The sequence below is a fragment of the Polypterus senegalus genome, chromosome 1 (genome assembly GCF_016835505.1).
Source record: "Polypterus senegalus isolate Bchr_013 chromosome 1, ASM1683550v1, whole genome shotgun sequence".
In the NCBI taxonomy this organism is placed as follows: Eukaryota; Metazoa; Chordata; class Cladistia; order Polypteriformes; family Polypteridae; genus Polypterus; species Polypterus senegalus.
The window spans coordinates 86916157-86923527 of record NC_053154.1 but is presented as its reverse complement, the minus strand read 5'-3'; positions in this window follow the sequence as shown (position 1 = coordinate 86923527).

Genomic DNA, 7371 nt, shown 5'->3' with positions numbered 1-7371 from the left:
TTTATTACTGATGAAGCACTCATTTTATTTGTCTCACTTGTTAAGATTTTAAAGTCTTAACTGCTTATTTTGGTCTAAAACCGTTACATTCACTGTTTTGACTGCTCCTTATTAGCAAGAAGATGCAAATGACAAAGGGACCAGCAGTTCTCCAACTACATCTGTGTGTAACTGTGTGATATCAATAGAAAGGGAAAAAAAAATCTACAGTTTAAAAATGACCTGACATCACAGAGTGAAAACACTAACAAGTCATGATATTACATACGACCAGTTATTGACAAGGATTGTTTTCTAATTAAGCGACTGGGTTGGAACAAAACCTGCAGCCACTGCGGCCCTTCAGGACCAACACTGATCACCCTTTCACTACACTTTATGTAGGTCTGAGATTTTTGCATTTCTGAGAAGGAAGTCAGGTTAATCTTTTAATATGAGTCTTAATTCTTGGAAATTGATGCAAAATAACTACTGTAGTTATTTTTATTTTGTTATTTATATAATTGTAACATCAGCAAAACCATGTGCATTTTTTTTACTATTATTTTATCTTCACTTTACATATCTTCATAACTAGTCCACAGAGGATGTCATATTCTTTGCACTTCAGACCTTCCCTTCACATCCAGTGGTTTGCAAGAGTCCAGTTTATAAATTAAAATTCAGACTTTAATGTTGTTTTATGTATCATCAAAGCTAATTATCAAACTCAAAGACTTTGCCTATTTCATGCTGCCTGCCACATTAGCCCACTGCAGTTTCCTTTATCATCAGAACATTTCCACTGCAGATGTAATAGCTCTGACATTATGCACCGTCCTCTACCACTTGGATTAAAGAGACACATTAGTAAGAATGATGTTTGCAGATTACAGCTCAGCATTTAACACCATAATTCCACCTAAGATTGACAATAAGATCAAAGCTATGGGCCTGAACGACTGTGTGCAGCTGGATCCTGATCTTCTTATCAGACCAGTGCTAGCTTTTTAGACTGGGTCACTTCCTCTATAACTATTCTCTACACGGAGCCCCCCATAGATGTGTACTAAGTCCACTACTATAGTCCCTTTACATCTATGACTGCACGACTAGGAACAGGTTACACATCATTGTGAAATTTGCAGATGATATAAAGATGATGAATCTCATTTCCAAAATGTGATGAGACTAAATACAGTCAGGAAGTCAGAGCCCTGACACAGTAGTGCCAGCAAAACAACAACAACATTTATTTATATAGCACATTTTCATACAAAAAGTAGCTCTAAGTAGAGCTTTACATACTGAAGAAAAGAAAAATAAAAGACAAAATAAGAAATTAAAATAAGACAACATTAGTTAACATAAAAAAGGAGTAAGGTCAGAAAAAACAGAAAAAAAAAACTCCAGACGGCTGGAGAAAAAAATAAAATCTGCAGGGGTTCCAGGCCATGGGACCGCCCAGTCCCCTCTGGGCATTCTACCTAACATAAATGAAATAGTTCTCTGTGTATTTAGGGTTCTCACTGAATCAGCTTGATGTTGATGGTCAAACAGACTTCTGGCTTTTAATCCATCCATCATTGTTGGAACATCACGGTGCTTTGAGTAGGCGCAAGCCACCACCAAAAGGATACCAGTAAAGGAAACAGAAGAGAGAGTAGGGGTTAGTACAGATTTTAGAGCCACCATGAATAGTTATTCTAATGAGTTGGAGATATAGAGTATCAGGATTTTGATTACAGTTAAATTATGAGAAAGTCATGTTAAAATAATGTTTTCAGCAGTTTTTTTAAAGTGCTCCACTGTATCATCCTGGTGAAGTTTTGTTCTTGGAATTCTAAGGAGATACTCATTTGAGGATCTGAGGTTACGATTTGGAATATAAGATGTCAGACATTCCAATATATAAGATGGGGCGAGATTATTTAAGGCTTTATAAACCATAAGCAGAATTTTAAAGTCAGTCCTGAATGACACAGGTAACCAGTGTAGCAACATCAAAACTGCTTCTTCCTCAGTGTGGCCAAGACTAAAGAGATAATACAGTATTAAAAGCAACAAAGCGTACACTCCTCTATCACAATCAGTGGGAGAAGGTGTGCAGCTTTAAATTCTCGAAGACCTCACATATACTGTTCACACCTGAACAGTGTTAAAGAGGGTTCTTTTTAAGCTAATGCGGCTGAACAGGTTTGGCATGAGCCCACACACCTGATCCACATCACTGTCTGCCATGAGAATTGCACTCCCCTCAATCACAAAGGCTTGCAGAGCGTAGTGCGATATCCCCAACAAATCATTGGAGGTGAAGTTCCTAACCTACAAGACACATATATTAGACAGTGTTTAGAGAAACCTGGGAAAGTCATCATCCAGATCACATTATTACCTTCAGGCAGAGGGTACAATAGCACCGAGTCCTAGACCAAAAGGCTCTGAAACAACTTCTGCCATCAAACTGTTAAGATGCTAAATTCTGCATAATGACCAGTACCATTCCTTTGCACATTCAATTACACCACAACTATTTTGTATTATTAGTTTGCATTGTACAGTGTACAAAATGTCAGTATGTTTAAGTGTCTACTTATGTGTTCATTTTGGCACAGTGTGTCATTGGTAAATTTATATTTAAATGTATTTATCATGTGTGTGGTCTGTCACTGCTGGGAACCTTGCACATAAGTTGTTCACTCACCTGTACATTGAGGTAACAATAAAGAGACTTGACTTGATTTAGTGCCACCCTGTGCAACTGGGTTTTGAATGGCTTAACTCACAGACCCCAGCATGTATGGACTGGCAGCATGACATTCTCCATGCTGGCCCTAAACACAGTGCACAGTTTAGTTTGCTGAGCCCCCTTCTGTTCTCCTCGTTCACCTATATTAATGTGGCCAACAATATTTCCTTTAATGTTAGCAAAGTCAACGCGGTGATCCTAGACTTCAAGAAGTAATAGGCAGACTACATTCCCATTGTTAGTGGAGACGCTTAATTTTTTTAATCACAATCACTGATGACATGAAGTGGGAACACCACATTTCAGCTACTTTTAAGAAGGCTCATCAACACCTTTACTTCCTCATCTACGCTCAGTGCCTCTGCAGGAGTACTTTGGAGGTCAGTAATCAATGACTTCATTAGACAACACCAATTCATCTCAGGATTATGAAGCATTTCATAGAATACAACACATGCAGCCTTCAAAAGACTAACAGTTTTATTACAGTCATCCTTGACAGTCACTTTTCCTCTCATTTTCATCCTTACAAATTAATCACTGGGATCATTAGATTGAAAAGCAGTTTGTGCTCACAGGTCATAAGATCAAAATAAATGTAAACTTAAACAAGAAGTCAGTTGAGCACATGTTTTCAAAAACAGTGGTAACCCAAATACAATTTGAAGAGGAGAAGTGACTTGCGCATGATCTAGATTGAATCTTAAACCCCAGGTTTTCAAGTGCAGCATTTTGTATATTTCATGATACATCCTGTCCCCAACCCAGACAGCTGTTTTTCCAAGGAGATGTTTTACTCTCCTGTTATCAACTGGGCTCATCTCAATGATAATAGTACTGGACATATATTCTTAGCATCTGTTTAATGCAATCAGTTTGAAATTACTTTGTTTTACTGTGTGTTTAAACAAATCTGAATGGGCTTTAATGGCATCTTAGAAATGGTGGCATAGATTGGTATTGCTTTTCACCAGTGGTATTGGTTTTATTCCACTACAGGATTTAGCCCCTGATCTTTTCTTCAGGAATGTACAATAATAATAATATCAATAATCCCCAGATCCTTTTGTCTATCCTATTTGATTCAGCATTGCAGAAAGGCACAGCGGGTCTTTGATTTTATACAGTTAACAAACGATTGTGATACTTCAAGAGCCCTAACTCCTAGCGTTAAATTATCACAAAATTTCAAGTGGGATGCCCCCTTCATTGTTTGATTTTATATGTAAGTAATCCAAGTAATACAACTTGCAAAAATTACAGAGGGGGTTGAGACCTTGATCTCTCTCACCAGGAATTAATGCATGACAAATATATGCAACTTAGGCTAAGTAATCCAACATGAGTGAAAGTTTGTGAAAAGTTGTTAAGTGGTGGCATCCTGTGAAGGGTTAACTGAATAGTAGGATAAAACTACTGCCTCCATAGCCCAGAATTAAAATTGAGAAAAGTGATAGATAGATAGATAGATAGATAGATAGATAGATAGATAGATAGATAGATAGATAGATAGATAGATAGATAGATAGATAGATAGATAGATAGATAGATAGAAGTCAAAGCCACTCTGTACATCAGAGACTTTCAATACAAATAAATAAATTATTGTCATAATTATTGTTACAGCATTCATCATTACAAAGCATTTTATAACATGACATAAGATCAGTCAAAATGTCCATCGCATCAGTTTAGGAATAGCAATATGCAAGAGAGAGCTGCTACATTTTAACCAGGATTGTGGCTTCTAAAATTAGTAATTTTCCATTATGGGACTAGACAAAGAAGAATTCAAATTTGACACTATGAGGATTCTAACTAAAGCTAACCTGTAGGAAAAGAGACTCAGAAATGAAACCAAGCCAGTGGGTAATACTTGACAACCAGAGCAAATAGCCCATATTGTAATGTGGATAGTCTTGTCCTGCTGAAGCAGCATTCCGCTACCATGTGGGCTTACTAACCATAAAACAAAGAGTGGAGGCCAGAAGAGTTACGTACAAGAAAGATCTGAGCATGCTAGACCTTGAAAATGGAAAATGGCTCTTGAATTGAAGACTATTGCTTTACTGAGAGGGAAAGAACTGAAATTTGAGCAAGAGGTTGAGAAGTATAATATGAATATAATTGGATTTACCTATATATTAGTTCTGGAACCAAAAATTACTAAACAATATTCACATGGAGGCTCCATGCTGGTGTGTGAAGTTCACAGGCCCAAAGCTGGTAACCTGTACAGATGAATGATATTATCATCATCGAGCCATGTGCATTACCACACTGACTGCCAACATGATAAAATGCTGCTTGTTTAGCAGCTTCAAGTAATTATTCGAGGAATGCCAAACCCACTTATATGACACCATCTCAGTGAGTTTGTGAAGGATGATAAGGTCACCTCAATGTAGCTTTATCTTTTTCAAAAGCGCCTATCAGCCATACAGAATATTCTCCCCTACTAAGAAAAATGCTCAATAGGATAATAGGACTTCAGTGCTCATGTGGGGAATGAAGGGGATTACTAGGGGAGATAAATTGAGAAAATAGCAAATTGTTATTAGAACTCTGATTATCAGATCATGAATTGTTCTTGTCAAACATCATGTTCAAACACAAGGCTGCTCTTCAGGCTAAGGATCAGAAGACCTTAGGGAAACGGTCTGTAGTTGTGCCATCTGATCTGGGACCACATGTTCTTGATAAACAGATAAAGAGAGGTGCAGAACTATCAACTGGTCACCATTTGTTCAAGACCTAATTAACTGCGTTCATTACAAAGACATGCACTCGAAAGGTGCTCAGTACTTTCAAGTACATAGTGATTTTTCTATGTTTTGATACAAGAACTACTTCCAGCTGATCATCAAACATCTCTATGCCGGTATCACATTCGTGTTGGATATGTTGGAGAGTACAAATGGACTGATTGAACAGCAAGTGGAAGAGATCAAAGAGGCAAAGGACAAAACCAAAGAGCAGTTGTCATCAAAGTTATTGGACAAAAACAAAAAAAAAACTAAAGTTGAAATTAGGATTAGGGTTAGGGTTAGTTTATTTGATAGCACTACAATAGTCTACAAAAAAAAATGCTCCCATGCTGAATTCAAATCAAATCTGGCATCTGGCTCTATCACATCCAGTTTTTGGAAGATGAAGGTTAAAGAAAACATCAAAATTATTTCTACTTGAAAAGAGTTATAAATTACACATATAATTATTTTAAATATATTACTTACAAAAGTTAGTCACTTGGTATACCTTTTTTTCTATTATACTCCTCTAAAGGTGTTTCATGGTGGAGTGATCATTAAATGTCTGCTAATACAGACTCACTCCACTTTCCATTGTAACATCTTTCCATTTCAGCGATGCCCTGATGGAGCCTTTCACCAGATTCATCAAAGACCACTCTGTGTTCTCAGGGAAAAACATATCCTATTAAGAGTGTAAAGGAAATGACTTATTAAAGACTTGTTGCACCCAAGTGGTACAAGGGAAGTGAGAAGCTCCTCAACTAGGTCCTCATAGTTTTCTGCCTTTGTATTCCCAGGAAAACTGTGGCACATTCCTTTTTTTCTCAGCAAAGGAAGGGTGTGTATTTTTTTACCGTTTCTCGCAACTGAGAGGGCACCCGTGGCGCATGTCTTCCGACTTGCAGACCAACCACACGCGTTACCTGGTAGGTAACCAACCAACCATACAATCAGATTGTGATTCAAACTTCGAATGATATATATATATATACAGGTGCCTGTAATAAAATTAGAATATCATGACAAAGTTGATTTATTTCAGTAATTCCATTCAAAAAGTGAAACTTGTATATTAGATTCATTCATTACACACAGTCTGATGTATTTCAAATGTTTATTTCTTTTAATTTTGACGATTAGAACTGACAGCTAATTAAAGACCCAAAATCAGTATCTCGGAAAATTAGAATATCAATTAAGACCAATGCAAAAAAAGGATTTTTAGAAATGTTGGCCAACTGAAAGGTATGAACATGAAAAGTATGAGCATGTACAGCACTCAATATTTAGTTGGGGCTCCTTTGGCCTGGATTACTGCAGCAACGCGGCGTGGCATGGAGTCGATCAGTCTGTGGCACTGTTCAGATGTTATGAGAGCCCATGTTGCTCTGATAGTGGCCATCAGCTCTTCTGAATTGTTGAGTCTGGCGTATTGCATCTTCCTCTTCATAATACCCCAAAGATTTTCTATGGGGTTAAGGTCAGGCAAGTTTGCTGGCCAATCAGGAACAGGGATACCATGGTCCTTAAACCCAGGTATTGGTAGTTTTGGCACTTTGTGCAGGTGCCAGGTCCTGTTGGAAAATGAAATCTGCATCTCCATAAAGTTCGTCAGCAGCAGGAAGCATGAAGTGCTCTAAAACTTCCTGGTAGATGGCTGCGTTGACCTTGGACCTCAGAAAACACAATGGACCAACACCAGCAGATGACATGGCACCCCAAACCATCACTGACTGTGGAAACTTTACACTGGACCTCAAGCAATGTGGATTCTGTCCCTCTCCTCTCTTCCTCCACTCTGGGACCTTGATTTCCAAAGGAAATGCAAAATTTACTTTCATCAGAGAATATAACTTTGGGCCACTCAGCAGCAGTTTTGTCTTTAGCCCA